Raw genomic sequence first — 16,328 nt, 5'->3', positions numbered from 1 at the left:
AACAAATTATAGAGATAACTGTAAACACAGAGATGCAACGAAAATAATACTTCATTCATTACTATAAAATATTGAAATATGCTTACAAATAGGAATGGAAATAAACTAGCTAGGACGATGGTAGCTTATCTCTGAGAAGATATGTGGTGGCTACATGCCTCTGAATTGTCTTACAATGAGGCTCAAGGGCCTTTTTATTATTGAACAATAAGAACAAACCCTAAACAACCAAAACCCTAACCCGAGGAGATGTAACACCAAGAGTTTATGGGCCCCGTTGGGGTGAGTTGGACAACCAACTTCCTGGGGTCGCGACTTGGTCATATTATCTCCGTTTAGCGCGCATGATAGCCCATTGGAAAGATATCTCCGAGGAATACGATGGAAAAGATGATTTTAAAAAAAAAATTGTTGGCGGTAGATTTCCCAAAAAACGTCGTTTAGGGCCTCAAAACGGCTCTGGAAGTTTAGGACCCGAAAAACTGCTAAAAATAGTAAACTGTGCTATAATTAAGGAAACTAAAAAACTAAAAGAAGAAATGGTGGGAGTCCAAGTGGAATTGGTGGGTGGCCACCAATATCCACCTAGATCACTAGCGCTCCAGGTGTTGCATGAATTTCATCAGGGAATCACTGCAGAGATGCAGGAACAAGAGCAACGTATGTCGCTGTTAAAAGAAAAGGTAGAGTCAAAGAAAGAAATGATGTAGAAGGAGCTGAAGCAAGTGGGCATGGAAATGGGGGAAGAAAGGAAACAATGAGAAGAGTTGGAGAAGGCCATTGTTGAGAGTTTTAGCATAGTTCTGGACGTAAAGATCTATGAAGATGAAGAACCAACATAAAAGGTCGTGAAGCTTGCCCTTGCGATCAAGGACTCAGAATGCTAGAGAGAAGCTAAAATTTTATTATGAAGTGAAGGTATCAGAGCTAAAAATAAGGTTGCACCCAAGTATGCCACTAGAGGTTTGGGAGCAGAGACAAAGCGACCTTAGCATAGCATCGAAAGGCATAGTTGATATGGTTGTAGATTATGGGAGGTTTCTCGATGACACAACACATATTTGGACCTCATTGCAGGAGGATCCAAACATGTTGTAGATTGAGGAAGAACTGCAGGCCATGAAGAAGCATCACGATGAGATATTGACAGTTGTGAATACCTTACCAGTCTCGCAGAGGCTTGCCAACATTTCCAAAGGAAAGAACCTCTAGACACAAATATATGATATGCAAGGGAAATCATAGATTTTGTAGGAGAGGACTCAAACGTGGCAGGAGAAGCCCTGGAACTTTCGCAGGTCATAGATGAATGACTGAAGGAATTCAATAAAAGGGAAGAAGAGCTACTGCATAAGACCGCTAGCACTACTATGGAAACTTTGTTGAAGGGAGAGCAGAAGGAAGAAAAGTTGATGGCAGAAACACTCCAGCATTACAATGCAGTAGACAACGAGAACCTAGTGAAGATCAAGGGCATTGAAGTTGAGTGACTTGGAATGAGTCATGGGCGAGTGTTGGGGGTCTATTGGGAATGACCCAACTTGGTCCAAGCTTTGGGTGAAAGACCCCCCAAAAGAATGAGCGGACTGTGTAGAGCTGGAGAATATATATTCATCACACAGACTTTTAAGGCTTCTGGGATGGGATAAATCCCTTATTTTGTAATGGGTATTGGGTAGTAGTCCTTGTTTTATGGATCCATGGTATGTGGACCATGGTTTTTGTATAGATGAATTTTATAAAAGGATATGTAATACCTTAACGAAAGGAAATCAATTATGGAAGGAAAGTAATGAAATATCATTGAATCTCTGTTTTCACGTCTGTAGTCTATTGTTTTTGGAGAAGGCTCTGCAGCTGAGTGCACAGAGACCTTGAAGAGTCTACAGCTGAGTGCATAGACCACCTACAGTTGGGTGCATTGGTCAAGAAAAGTGAATGTAATTGAAGATCTATTTAATAAAGAAGAATTTTTGGTGAAGTATTGTATCTTTGTATATGTTAATTGTTTACAGTTATGCATCTGATTATGTATGCTTTTACTGAGTTATGCGAAGATCTGTAAGATATACTATTAGGAATTAGAGTTTATGTGTTTCTATAAACTATTCATCCACGTAATTTTCTTATGAAAATGCAGTTACAATATTGATATATAGTATAAGTAAATACATGGCACCACTTCGTAGATATCCCTTCGGTTGCGGAAACCTAGTTCTACAACCTCCCATAGCTGCTTTGGGTGAATCTACGACCTGCTTGTGGGTCATTGCTAGAAGGGCTAGTAGTTGAGGGTTTTTTGGGTGTGTAGTACATTCTGAACCTGGGTCAAGCCCCCTCTCAAATAAATAGGCATGATGATTAGTATTGTTATCATCTGTACAGGAGGAGTGATAGGGGATAGTTGCCAGATCGGTGTAAGAAATCAAATGCACCTACTTTTGATGGAGATATGAAGAAATTGTAGGATGTAGAGTCATGGTTGCTTGGTATGAAGAATTTATTTAGGTTCCATGATTATTCAGAGAACATGAAATCCAGAGTAGATACATTCAGTCTCAAATGTAAAGTGGACATTTTGGTGGGAAAATGTGAAGAATATTAGAGGTATACATGTGGAAGTCTTGACTTGGAGTGAATTTGAGCGGCTATTCAAGAATAAGTATCTATCGGAGAGATACTTTGATGACAGGGAAAAATATTTTTATGAGCTAAAGATGGGAGCTATGATAGATGATGAGTACACTAGCAGGTTCTTGGAGTTACTAAGTTATGTGCCTTACCTCAAGGAGGAGAAGGCCAAGATTTAGAGATTCACCAGTGGGTTACCAATGGAATTTAAAGATAGGATTGAATTTGATGAACCTATAACATTGGAGGAGGTCATCCGAAAACTAAAGCATTTCTATGAACAATCGAAGCATAATTCTGAGACTAAACTATATTGCAAATGTACTGCCAAGAATAAAGGAAATTGGAACAAGAAGCGAGTAAGACCACATGATTCAGGTAATAAAGAGAATGTTGCACCACCTAAGAGGTTCAATGCATCAGATAGAGGACATGGATATCGAGCCGAGGAGAAGAATAAGGAGCCCGTGTAGTGTTGGACTTGTGGAGGAGATAATCATAGGAGTGATTGTCCACAGTATCAAGGTGGTAGGCCTTAGATATATAATGCAGAGGATTCACAGACTGTTGAGGACGTTGGTCAGAGTGTTCCTTGTATTTATGAAACATTGCATAACAAACAGGCAGACAATCATGGATCTTTCATTGAGATGGACGGTAAGCTTTGTGATCAAGTTATTTCTATTTGGATTGACCATGGATCTAATTATAGCTATGCTAGTCCTGACTTGGTGGATAAGTGTGGTTTGAGTAACGAATTACATGTAGAATCTTGGTTAGTGCAGTTGGTTATAGGTACAAAGAAGCGAGTTCATCATTGGGTAAGAACATACACATTTGATTTGAAAGGTATGCCTAGAGTAGCACATTTGAATGTATTACCATTTGGATTACACAATATGTCGTTGGGCATGGATTGGTTGTATCTTCATAGAACCAAGGTGGATAGTTGTGACAAAGATGTTGAGTGCTTGGATGATAATGGGGAACCAAGAGTATTGCAAGGAAAGATGAAAGCCCCATTAGTTAGGATGGTAACAACTATGCATGCAAATCATAGCCACATGAAAGGCTATAAGTTATTTTCAGTGCACATTTCTAGTAACAAAGGAAAAGAAGTTGAGGATGCAAATGTGTTGAGCAGGTATCCAGTTCTACAACAATTCAAGGATATATTTCCAGAGGACATTATAGAGTTTCTGTCTCACAAGGTGGTAGATGCTTCTATTGATTTGGTGCCAAGGGAAACTCCAACATCAAGAGCACCTTATAGGATGAGCACACCTAAGCGGGTGGAGTTGAAGCTACAGTTAAAGGAAATGTTGGACAAGGGATATGTTACACCAAGTGTATCACCAAGGGGTGCACTGGTATTGTTTGTGAAGAAGAAGGATAGTACTTTCACATTGTGCATTGACTACTAGAAGTTGAATAAAGTGACCATCAAGAATAGGTATATGTTTCCAAGGATTGATGACTTGTTTGATCTGTTGAAGGGAGCAAAAATGTTCTCAAAGATTGATCTGAGATCCAAATATCATCTAGTACGAATCAAAGAGGAAGACATTTACAAGACTTCTTTGCAGACCAGGTATGGGCATTATTAGTTTGTTGTAGTTCCATTTGGTTTGACTGATGCTCCAACTACATTTATGTGCTTGATGAATAGTGTGTTGCACCAGTATTTGGATAAGTTTGTTATTGTGTTCATTGATGACATATTTGTATATTCTGAAAATGATGAAGAGCATGTCGAGCATTTAGCAACAATGTTGAGGTTGTTGAGAGAGCATCATCTATATTCTAAGATCAACAAGTGTAGTTTCTTTCAAACAAAGGTACATTACATGGGGCATGTTGTCTCCAAGGAGGGCATTGTGGTAGATCCAGAAATGATAAGGGCCATCATGAAGTGGGTAGCTCCTAAGAATCTAGATGAGATGAGATATTTCATGGGATTAATAGTCTATTATAGGAGGTTCATTAGGAACTTCTCACATATTACTTATCCTATCACATATTTGCAAAGGAAAGGTAAGAAGTTTGAATGGACAGAGGAGTGTGAGGCTAGTTTTGAGCAACTTAAGCAGTTGTTAACACATGCATCAGTGTTAAAGATTGTAGATCCAGAGAAAAACTTTGTAGTATTCTCAGGTGCTTGCAAGAACGTACTTGGTGGAGTTGCTATACATGATGGACAAGTGGTATGTTATGAGTCATGAAAACTGAATGAGCACGAGAAAAACCACCCCACACATGATCTTGAGTTGGCAATGATTATACATGCATTGAAGATGCAGAGACACTATCTTCTGGGTAGGAGGTTTACATTGATGAGTGATAATAATGGTTTGCAATATTTGTTTGACCAACCAAATCTGAATTGGTAGGAAAGCTTGGTGGTTAGCTACGATCAGTGAGTTCGATTTTGAGATCAAGTACATCAAAGGCAAAGAGAACATAGTGTTAGATGCTCTTAGCAGGCAGATACAGGTAAATCACTTAACAACTATGAGCTCCTATGGGACAGACTTATAGGATAGGATCTTGCAAGCAGGTTAGCAGGATGTCAGATATATGGAGATTATGCACAGGTTGTAGTAGAGTACAAGTGTAGGTGCATAGGATGTGGACTATTTCCTTATAGTAGACAGATTGGTTAGATTCAAAGATAGGATATATGTGTCAGAAAATAGTGAGCTTAAGAAGGCGATGTTAAGATATTTTCATGTGAAACCATATTCAAGTCACCAAGGCTATCAAAAGGCACTAACAATAGTGAAGAGATTTTATTATTGGCCGAAACTGAAGAGGGAGTAGCAGAGTTTGTGACTAGGTATTTTGATTGTTAGTGTGTGAAGGTAGAGTGTAAAGATCTAGGTGGAATGCAATAGCCAATTGTGATTTCTAAGTGGAAGTGGGAAGTCGTTTCCATGGACTTCATCATAGGTTTTCTGAGGACAAGGAGACAATACGATTCCATCATGGTTATTATGGACAGGTTGACAAATGTTACGCACTTCATTCCAGTGAAGTCTACATTCTTAGCTAGTGATGTAGCATAGATATTCATCATAGATGTGGTCAGATTGCATGGTGTTTCGAAGAATATTGTGTCAAACAGGGATGCGAAGTTCACTTCCCAGTTTTGGAAGGAGTTATTTGCAGTTTTGGGCACAGATTTGGCCTTTAGTAATAAACTTATCATCCGTAGACAGATGGACAGACAAAGAGGGTCAACAGGATATTGGAGGACATGTTGAGGATGTATGTGATGCATCAACAACAAAAGTGGGAAGAGTACCTTCCACTAGTAGAATTCACTTACAACAATGAGTATCGGGAATCTTTGAGGATGTGTCCATTTGAGTCCTTGTATGGTCAAAGTTGCAATACTCCCATCAAGTGGAGTGATCTAGTTAACAGGGTGTTGATTGGACAAGACATGGAACATGAGATGCAAGTTATAAAGAGGAATATAAAGGCAGCATAGGATAGGCAGAAGAGCTGTGTAGATCAAAACAAGTTGTTCAAGGAATTCCAGGTTGGGGAATAACTGTACTTGTGCATGAAACTAAAGAAAGCTCCTTATGGATTGGATCATGTGCCAAGTTGGCACCAAGGTTTTGTGGACCCTTCATCATTATTGAGAGGATTGGGCCAATAGCCTATCGACATGCACTTCCTCCGATAGTGAAATTCCATGATGTTTTCCATGTGTCATTGCTTAAGAAGTATGTTAGAGATATTGATCATGTGATTGATTGTTCTATATTGCAAGTGGAACCAGATGACAAATTCCAGTTGGAGCCTCAATGTATATTGCAGAAAAAGGTGCTCATGCTCTAGAACCAAACAATCAAGCATGTTGAGGTGCAATGGAAGCAATTTGGGCCAAATGAAGCTACACGGGAGATGATAGATTAGATGCGGCCTATTCATCCTTCCTTGTTTTCCAGTCCAGACAAAGTAGTTTTGCTGTGGTGTTTTGGTATATGTCTTAGTATATGTTTTGGTGATGTTGCTATATGTACATATGTAAATGGATGTAAATATTGCCATGAGCTATGTTATAAAGCTCCAATAATCGGTATGGGTGTCATGTAATTATGATGTCATGATGTTATGTTTTGATGTTAGCTTTCTTCTCAGTAGGATGACCATTGTAAATACTACATCGAGCTAAGTTATAAAGCTCCATTAGCCGTATATTTTGCTTACATCATTCTTGTGGTTATAGGTGTTGTTGAACATGGAAGATGGTCTTCCCCCAAGGCTGAGGGCTCTATAACAACCTTGGTGAAAATTCCATTTAATAAAAGTTAATAAGGGGAAAATAATAACCACAGTTGATGGGACACTTATTCCAAGTTGAATGTTGGGAAAAATACTAGTTACGGGGATCACTTGTGATTGTTTAATATCTATGGAAATTGGCAAAGGCAATGGATAAAGATTTGGAAAGGCAAATGGAATTTTTGGCACATTTAATTAAGAAAATAATGGAAATTAGGAGAAAAGGTAGGTGAAAGGTCACAGGTTGCATGTGAGGAGTAAATTGAAGGAAAATAATGGAAAATGAAGAAAATAGAGGCCTCATTCATAAAAAGGCTTTTGAGGATCAGTTGGTAACATTTTGTTAGTTCAGTTTTGGAGCTCTCTCATTATTCTCTCTCTCTCATATTCTCAGAGACTTAGAGTTTTATTGGAGCAGTCTTGGAGGGTGTGGCATGCTTGGGTTTTGAAGCAAGAAGGAAAAGGAAGAGAATGAAAGCATAAGAGAACATCGGGATCAGTAGCTACAACACGGTTTTCTTGCAGGTACCGAGTTGCATGTATGTTTTCCTCACTAGTTTTGGAATGTATGCATATACATGTGGTTTGTTGGTTGTGATCTATCATTGGCATGGAGGATGGTCAAGATCACCAGTGGATTGCCTAGACTTTCCATTTATTGGATAGTAATGAAGATTGTGGGTTCATTTTCATTATTTTTTTTTTGGTTGGTTCTCATGTTTCCTTAACTTGGTTTGAGTTATTAGTCCTGAAGCCTTGGGTGGACAAACTCTCTGGACCCTTGTAACAACTTGGGTTTAGTTACTAGTCCCGTAGCCTTGGTTGGAAAAATTCTCTTGAGCCCTTGGTGGGTTGAGTTACTAGTCTTGGAGCCTTGGTTGGAAAAATGCTCTAGAGCTCAATAAAAGCCGTGGGTTGAGTTACTAGTCCTAGAGCCTTGGTTGGAAAAACATTCTAAAGCCATGGAAGGCTTGGATAGAGACTAACCTGATGATAGTTTTATGATGTCCGACCGTGAGGTGGAATCACTGTTGGATGGGTTGAGGTGGTTGGCCTTTGGAAGCCCTATAGGGTTTTCGATTGATGTGTTCTATGAGATCCCACATTCATGCTTGGAATATGGCACAAGGGTGAATGTATGAAGAGAGATTTGGCTCAGCCATTTTATGGTCGAGTGGAATGTGGAAGTCCCATCTCAGGTTTGGATTTTGCTTCATCATTATTAGGTTATTTCTCCTTGTATTTCTATGAGTATTATATGGGATTATATGTGGTTTATATGGTTTTGATTTAATTGGTATTTCTGTTGCTGTTATGCTGGTTATGTATGTGTTTTATGAAAGTAACTATGTATGGCTCTCGTTATGTTTTTACTTGTAAATGAATGGATAATGTATCTATGACCTAATGGATGAAATGGCAGTTGATGTGTTGAGGCATCAATGCTCAGATATGTTATTTACACCTATAAATTACATATTCATGATATGTTTGATGAAATTCCTATAATAGATATTAGGGGTACATTCAGGGTCTCATTCAAGTATTTATACTGTTATTTCTATATTATTTTACTGTTATGAAGGTGTCATTCAATATTGGGAAGTGGCCTGGGCTCTGGGCCTGAAAATGTGGCTTAAATTTTGGGGACGCTAGCATAGAACTGAGCTAAAATTTCCTTGGAAACTTGCTTGCAGGCATGCGAGAGTGTCCAGAGGTCCCTAGAAACTAGCATGCCCATAGCATGAGAGCATCCAAAGGTCAATTGCTCCAACAGTTTAGTGGGACCTAGGGGTTGGTTGGTAGAAAGGTTGGATTTGTTCCTGAGGGTCATCATGCTGATGTTGGATGTCTATATGGTGCGTTTATGTCGGTTCCACTTAACGTGACTTAGGAGGTCACATCATATAATAGTGGCCTCTCGTCACATGTTTACCCTGATTGGCCAGTTGCTTGGGTAGATGCGGGAGGAGGGTTAAACAAACTGTTCAAGCTTTATCTCAAGTAAGTGAACCTTTACAGCCTACGCCTCTAACTGAACATGTTCCACCGATGCCTGGGACCTCTCAAGTCCCACTTAACCATACTCTTCAAGGTTCCTTATAGCCTCCACTACTTAGTCATATTTTTCATCAAATACAAGTGAATTAAGACTTACATGGTATGGCACAGGTGCAACCCAACCAACCTTACATAGGGAGGATGCAAAATTCCACAGGGAAACCATATCAAGGTATTCCTCAGATGCCTTACCATGGTCATGAAATTTAAACTCATTTGTTTCAACCCTTTCAAGGATATCTTGGAACTCGGAAACAAGGTTATGTTTATCGAGGCTACCAAAATCCTACTTATCCAAGAGATCATATCCCTATTTATCAGGCTATTCCATCTTACCAAGGATACCCTCCACCAGATTTTAATAGGTATTTTCCATTTGTGGAAACCCTTGAATTTCTAGATCCAACCAACTTACAAATGATCCCATTTGTCACTCTTCTCTGTGGCTGGTCATTCCTATGAAACTGCCAAGCGATATCCCAGATTTTAATGGAAATCCTAGACAAGACCCATCTACGCATGTTATGACATATCATTTATGGTGTTCTTTGAACTCTTTAAACGATTATTCAATCTATCTACGAATTTTCTAGCAGACATTCACTAGTATGGAAATAAAGTGGTATATTGAGTTACCATGAGCTTCATTCAATAATTTCAGTGCCCTAGCAACCACATTCTTAACCCATTTTCAACTACCCATTCGTTATGAAACTGGAACTGAACTTTTGACCAATTTCAAACAATCTGATTCCACTCACATTTACGATCATATTCATGAGAGGAGACTTCATGGTTTTTTGGTTAAGACCTTCATTCCCAATCATTTGTTAGCTCAATGGTTCACTAAGTCTTTGTTATCACCAATAAATGAAGGCATTTCTCAGGGCAAAGTTGTAACCAAAGAGAAAGCCATTGCTCATGCCCAATACCTTGATCTATTTTATAAACAATCCAACACACTCTATGATAAACTACCTAATTCTCTAAAACCTAAAAATACTGTTCCACAACCTCCTGGTAAGGAATCACATGCCACTGATGGCGTGATTGGTTCTGCTAGACAGTAGTGAATGAGTAAACTATCTGGTTCATCTCCTATTGTGGCTGCCCAAACCCTGTCCTCCATTGATCCTATGATTACTACTTTCAAGATTAATGTCATCCCATTCACAAAGGTGAAATCTAATCAAACAAGAAGTAAAAATAAAGGTAAAGGAAAAAATAGGAAAGATAATCCTCTGCGGGACAAAGAAAATAACCAGTCTCCTGAAGAAAAACTGAAAGCTCGTTATAATCTATAATGAGGAACATTTTACGTGGGACTATCCACATCGGGAAAAAGTATATCAATTCCTTAAATCATATGTCGTGCCTACTATGTTAATAGACCCCTTTCCTAATTAGGAGACAAACATGGTTGCATGGGATCTCGCTTTCTCTAACTTGGTTATGATGCTTTCTTCCACTAAATAGAAAAATAATGTTATGGTGGTTATAATAAATAAGGACTACGATAATTTGAATCCCTCAATTGGCAAGGCTACTAATCTACCTACCGTTTCTCCTTTATATGATTTAGATCCTGCTCCAAATGTGGTTCCAAACAAATTAACTATTAAACCTCCCAAGGGTTTTATTCACAAATCTACATTCAACCCTCATGTGGAAGATGCAAAAAATTATAACATGGTTGAGGACCTAGCTCAAGCTCTTTCAGCTATGTCAACTCTCAAGGTTTTGTATGATCGTCTCGCCGAGAAGAAGGCTTTACTTTCCATAATTGGAGTCATCGATGCTTTGAATTATAGCCTTGTAGTCTTTAATCATGAGAACCATACGCCCAAACTTCTAGCGTAAATGGATTTTATGATTTAGGTTGTTTTACGATGTAAGACTATCTATCGCACAATTATCAACGAAGTCACTACGACCTATATCATGTAACTTTCTTATTGGAATTCTCTTGGCTCTCCATAACTCAACCAGTGACCTACTACTCTCAAAACGTTTGATGGATGAGGGTTCAAGCCTTACAAAATTTTGGTTTACTTACAAGTAGAATTAGCTAGCAAGACGATGTCAATAGAAGTTGAAGTTATAGAAGGACCATTGGATTATAACCCTTTGCTAGGTCGTACATGGGTGTATGTTATGGTTGTTTTTTCTTCCACCTATTTTAGAATGATTTCTTTCCCTCACCAGGGGAGCATTGTGGCCATTGACCAACTCGCCTTCTTTTCCAATAATTCTCCAACTACTGGAAGCATCTGTCTTGTGGGTGAATTCCCACTACCTTATCATCATGTCAAGGTTGGATTTCTTAAGGATTCGTCCCTTATGGGAACCTTTTTTTTTCGTCCTCCTCATTATCCCCTTCCTTCCCTCAACAAATCGAACCCAATTTACTTTATAAACATGATCTCTTCTTGTACTACTCCATCCGATCCTTGGATAGTACTAGATGATTTTAATATTGATACATTTGGTGATTGTATGTCGTTGAGTGTTGTTGAGCTCGAGTATGAGGTTATCTATTTGGCCTATTCGACACACTCTGATTTCTCCTCTTTGATAGATTAGGCTGATAATTCACAAGATTATGGGTCATGTTCTTATCCTTTCTCTGGTACATTTTCTAATAATGGGAGCATCATGGAAATCATGATGTGGGATGATAACCATAATTGTTCCTCCCTACCTGATACATCTAAGGATAAGCTCGATGATATTAATTCACCAAATGTCATTGAGATATCTATGAATTATCTATCTATTCACAACATTGATTTTGAGAAGAATTTATTGAATACTGAAGGGACTATTCCTCTTAATATTTCGATTAAGCCTAAAATTGTCGAGAATGTACACATTGGTGTATCTTTCTCTCATGATGAGATTAAGATCTATCAATCTATTTTCCAGGAATTCTGAGACGTTTTTGCCTGATCATATGAAGCGATTCTAGGTATTGATCCAAATATTTTTGTACGTAAAATAAAAAAGTATCACGATGCTAAGCCAGTTCGACAATGCTTATGTTTGATCCATCCTAAGAAGGTTGCTTCTATCAAAGTTGAGGTTGAAAAACTTCTACGTGTTGGTTCATCTAACCAATTTCTCTTGTTGATTGGGTCTCAAACATTGTTCCTGTAATGAAGAATCAAGGCATGATTCGTGTGTGTGTCAATTATTAGGACATCAACCTTGCTTGTCCTAAGGATAATTATTCTACTTCGTTCATCGACCAGATTCTTGATGATTGTGCTAGAACTAAAGTGTTTTCATTTATTGATGGTTTTTCTAGCTAGAACCAAATCAACATTCTCCCATTAGACTAACATAAAACTACATTTATTTGTCCATGGGGCACATTTTCTTATCAAAAGCTCCCTTTTAGTTTGAATAATGTTGGTGCTACTTTTCAAAGGGCTATAAACTATGCCTTCCATAACATTAAGCATATTATACAACCTTATTTGGATGACCTACCTTCCCACTCAAAACATCGTGAGGATCATCCGATGCATATCAAGGATATATTTTTACATTATCGACATTATAATATCAGGCTCAACCCACACAAGTGTGTGTCTTGTGTTCAATCTAGTCAACTTCTCGGCTTCGTTGTGTAGAAGAAAGGAATTCGTATTGATCCACTTAAAGTTCAGGCAATCCTCGATCTACCTGCTCCTTCCTCTCTCATTCAGTTACAACACCTTCAAGCTTGGAAGTCTAACTTTCTATGTATATTTGTTCGCAGCTACGCCAAATTTACCAAAGGATTTACTCGATTATTGAAAAAGGGGTTCCCTTCCATTGGGATGAAACTATCCAAAATGTGTTTGATGCTTTGAAAGATGTTATGGTTTGGGTGTCATTGTTGCATCCCTCAAATTATCAACATAATTACTTCATGTATCTTGTTGTTACAGTTACTACGATTGCCACGTTATGGGTATAAGAGTACAATTTAGGGGATGAACATACCATTTATTATTTGAGTTAGAACTTAAATGACATGGAAATCAAATGTACTCACATTGAAAAGTTAGCTTTGGCAATTCTCCAAGCTATCCAAATGTTTCACCACTACATTCTTCTTCACAAGACTATGGTTGTCTCTGATTGCAACCCAATGACATACATCTTGTCATGACAATTGCTGGGGGGAAAGTACTCCAAATGGATTGTTATTCTCCAGGAGTTCAATTTGGAGTTCATCAAGTCCAAATCCAAGAAATCCTTAATCTTAGCCGAATTGATCCGTGACCTTCCTGCTTTTGACACTGAGTCTACCCGAGATGATTCTATTATTGACAAGTCATTGTTTCCAATTCATTTATCTAATCCATGGTATGGGGATATTATCATATATCTCTAGACCAATACTTTCTGCCCTGATACCTCTCACTTTGACCAGAGAAGTATTCGATAGTAGGAAAAAAATTACAATATAATTGTTGACCCCCTTTATCGTTGTGGAATTGATAACATTTTTAGATGGTGCCTCACTCATGAGGGGACCGAGAAATATCTAATTGAATGCCATACTAGAGCTTGTGGTTGACATATATCTGGTTATGCCACCACTTAGAATATTTTTCGTTTTCGCTGTTTTTGGCCTACTATGTTTCACGATTACATTCTGGCGGTCCAAAAGTCTCATGCTTTCCAGATCAATGATCATAAAACCCATGCTCCTCCTGCTCCTTTACATCTTGTTATCATAATTGGACCATTTGCGAAACAAGGAATTGAATTCATGACATGTAACCCTCACTCAAACATGGGGCATGGCTATATCATTGTGCTGATTTATTATTTTACCAGGTGGGTCAAGGTGATGCCATCATATAATAACACTGATAAAACAACTACTTTGATCCTATTAAATCATATCATTGTGAGGTTTAGTGTACCACAGGATATAGTTATAGACCATGGGAAGTATTTTTGTAATCACATGATGTCTGAGCTTACTGCTAAGTTGGGCCTTCACCATGAAAGCTCAAATCCCTACTATCCACAGGAAAATGGGCAAGTCGAAGTGATTTTTTTTTTTGAAAAAATGCTAAGATACATGATGGGGATCCAAGAAATAGATTGACACCTCATCCTTTATGCAAATTTGTGGGCATATCGAACCTCTCTCCGGATTTCTACAAGATTCACACCTTTCCATTTAGTGTATGGTCAACAAGAAATCCTTCCTATCGAGTGTGAGATTACATCTTTAAAACTTTTTGTCGAACTCCTCCCTGCCACTTCCGTAGAAGAAGAGGGTCTCTTGCATCTAACATGCTTAGCTGAAACCCAGCGCGATGCCATGATGGAAAATGAGGCCCACAAGAAACTTGTTAAGGCCCAATACAAAAATAATGCTAAGCCTCATGCCTTCTCGGAAGGTGATCTAGTCCTATTGTATGATCAGGAGTCTGATACGTTAGGGTCTGGGAAGTTCAAGCCAATGTGGCAAGATCCATACATAGTGAAATGTGCCCTTACAAAAGGGGCCTATGAGCTTATTGATTATGATGGAATTCCACTGGTGCAACCGAGAAATGGGTTATACCTAAAAACATACTATGATTGAATCATTTTTCCATAGTCACTATGTATATATTGTATATAAGTGTGTTGAGTGTGTTTGTGGTGTGTTCCCTTCAGGGTTTCCTACTGCCTCTGTTAATATTTCTTTACATTTGGTTTGTAGGTTTTAGTGTCCCTTCAACCATATGTTGGTTATGCTGATGATGCTAGTCGTAGTACTTAGAATGTGTGCTCCACAACGTGGGTTATCTATGCTCCGAATGGAGAGTTAGTGAGTTTACAAGGGATTTTTGTCGATCGCTCTACCCTTAAAATAGTTGAATATAGCACAGTGATCGATCTATTGTCTTATGCTATTTCTCATGGCATTCGCCATATGGTGGTCACACTTTACTCACAACTTGTAGTACTAGATTTAACTAATGTCTATTCAGTAAGAAGTCCAACTATGCTTCATATGTTTTTAATGGTTCGCCTTTTGGAAATACATTTTGATTATATCCAATATCAAAACATTCCTATAAGTCTAAACACATTAACAAATGCATTAGCGAATCATGTTTTAGACATACATTTGTGACATATGTAAATTAAATTCAATCCACATCACATACATTGAATAAGATAATAGAGCAAATAAGAAACAACGATAGATAGATAACTATATATAAAAGTTTGGTTTTACAAAAACTTGTGTTTTAGACACATATGGCCACATGACCTATCATATCAAAAATGCATGTAGTCAAAATATGGCCTCCTAGTGTACTAGCCCTAATGGTGCTAAAGGTAATAGACAACTACACAAGATACTTTGCACAACAACTGACTAATGTGCTCAAGCACCTGTTGTAACAATTGCAACACCCTCCAAAATTTTGGTTTGGAATCAAATTTCAAAGCCTTACCTGGTTTTCCTTTAATGGTTTCAAACACTTGAGCTCATTCCTTGAGCTCCTTCTAAGTCTTTTCACCCTTTTTCTTGCTTAATTAATTTTCGTCTTTTGTCATGGTGATTGCTTTGTGCTTACGATCATGTTATAGTGATTTAGAAGGTTATTATTTGTGTGTTTGGGTTGTCTTAACTATGTGAACACTCGTCGCACTCACACACAATGTTGTAAGCACTATCACACAAGTGTCATCACAGTCGTCCAAAGGTCTATCCCAAGTGTCGCACTTGTCACTTTCAGCTCTATACAGTGCCACAAAGGGTCTTGCTTTGGTATGTTTTCCTGATGATAAGTTATGTCATGTTTTCGAAGTATGCTAAGTGTGTGATTACATTGTCGAGTCATCACAAGTTCACTTGTTTTTCACACTTAGCCATTTTCCTAAAAGTTTCTCGACAGAACAACTTCACTTTAGTGGAGCCTGACTAAGATGCACTTCATAGTATCAGCCCTCAATGGTGCTACTATTCTCTCTATAATTGTGCAGTGCTTGTTGTTTTCTTCTAGGTCAGTTGCATTGCGTAATGCCAGAGGTGAGTAGACTGTCTTCCTCAACAGAATTCTGTAGAGATTTCCTCACTACCTATCTGAATTGCGCACTTCACAAGAATAATTATCAAGCATCCCTCCTACTTGTTGGAACCATGCATTGCATAGAGACTTGAGCCTACACTGCTCCTAGAAATTGCGAAGATATTTCCTCCTAGTGACTTCCCTTAGCTGGGACTCACTGCTCTCAAAAAATTGCACAGAGTTTTCCTTGGGTCCCTCTACTATCCTGCCTTGTCTTCCCTATGGAAACTATGTATAGGTGTCCCTAGGAGTCCCACCTTG

At 38.4% G+C, this 16,328-nt stretch overlaps 1 pseudogene; it reads left to right on the top strand.

Annotated features, from left to right (window-relative positions):
- LOC149176052 (UDP-sulfoquinovose synthase, chloroplastic pseudogene) overlaps positions 1-10,848 on the top strand; it is a 78,258-nt pseudogene extending 67,410 nt beyond the window's left edge.
- Positions 10,849-16,328: the final 5,480 nt, after the last annotated feature.

Source organism: Pinus tabuliformis, chromosome 4_1 (genome assembly GCF_031772625.1).
Source record: "Pinus tabuliformis cultivar Carrire ecotype Pingquan chromosome 4_1, CPIR1, whole genome shotgun sequence".
NCBI classification, from domain to species: domain Eukaryota; kingdom Viridiplantae; phylum Streptophyta; class Pinopsida; order Pinales; family Pinaceae; genus Pinus; species Pinus tabuliformis.
Note: the sequence above shows the minus strand (reverse complement) of the source record. Positions and strands in the feature narration are given on the sequence as shown.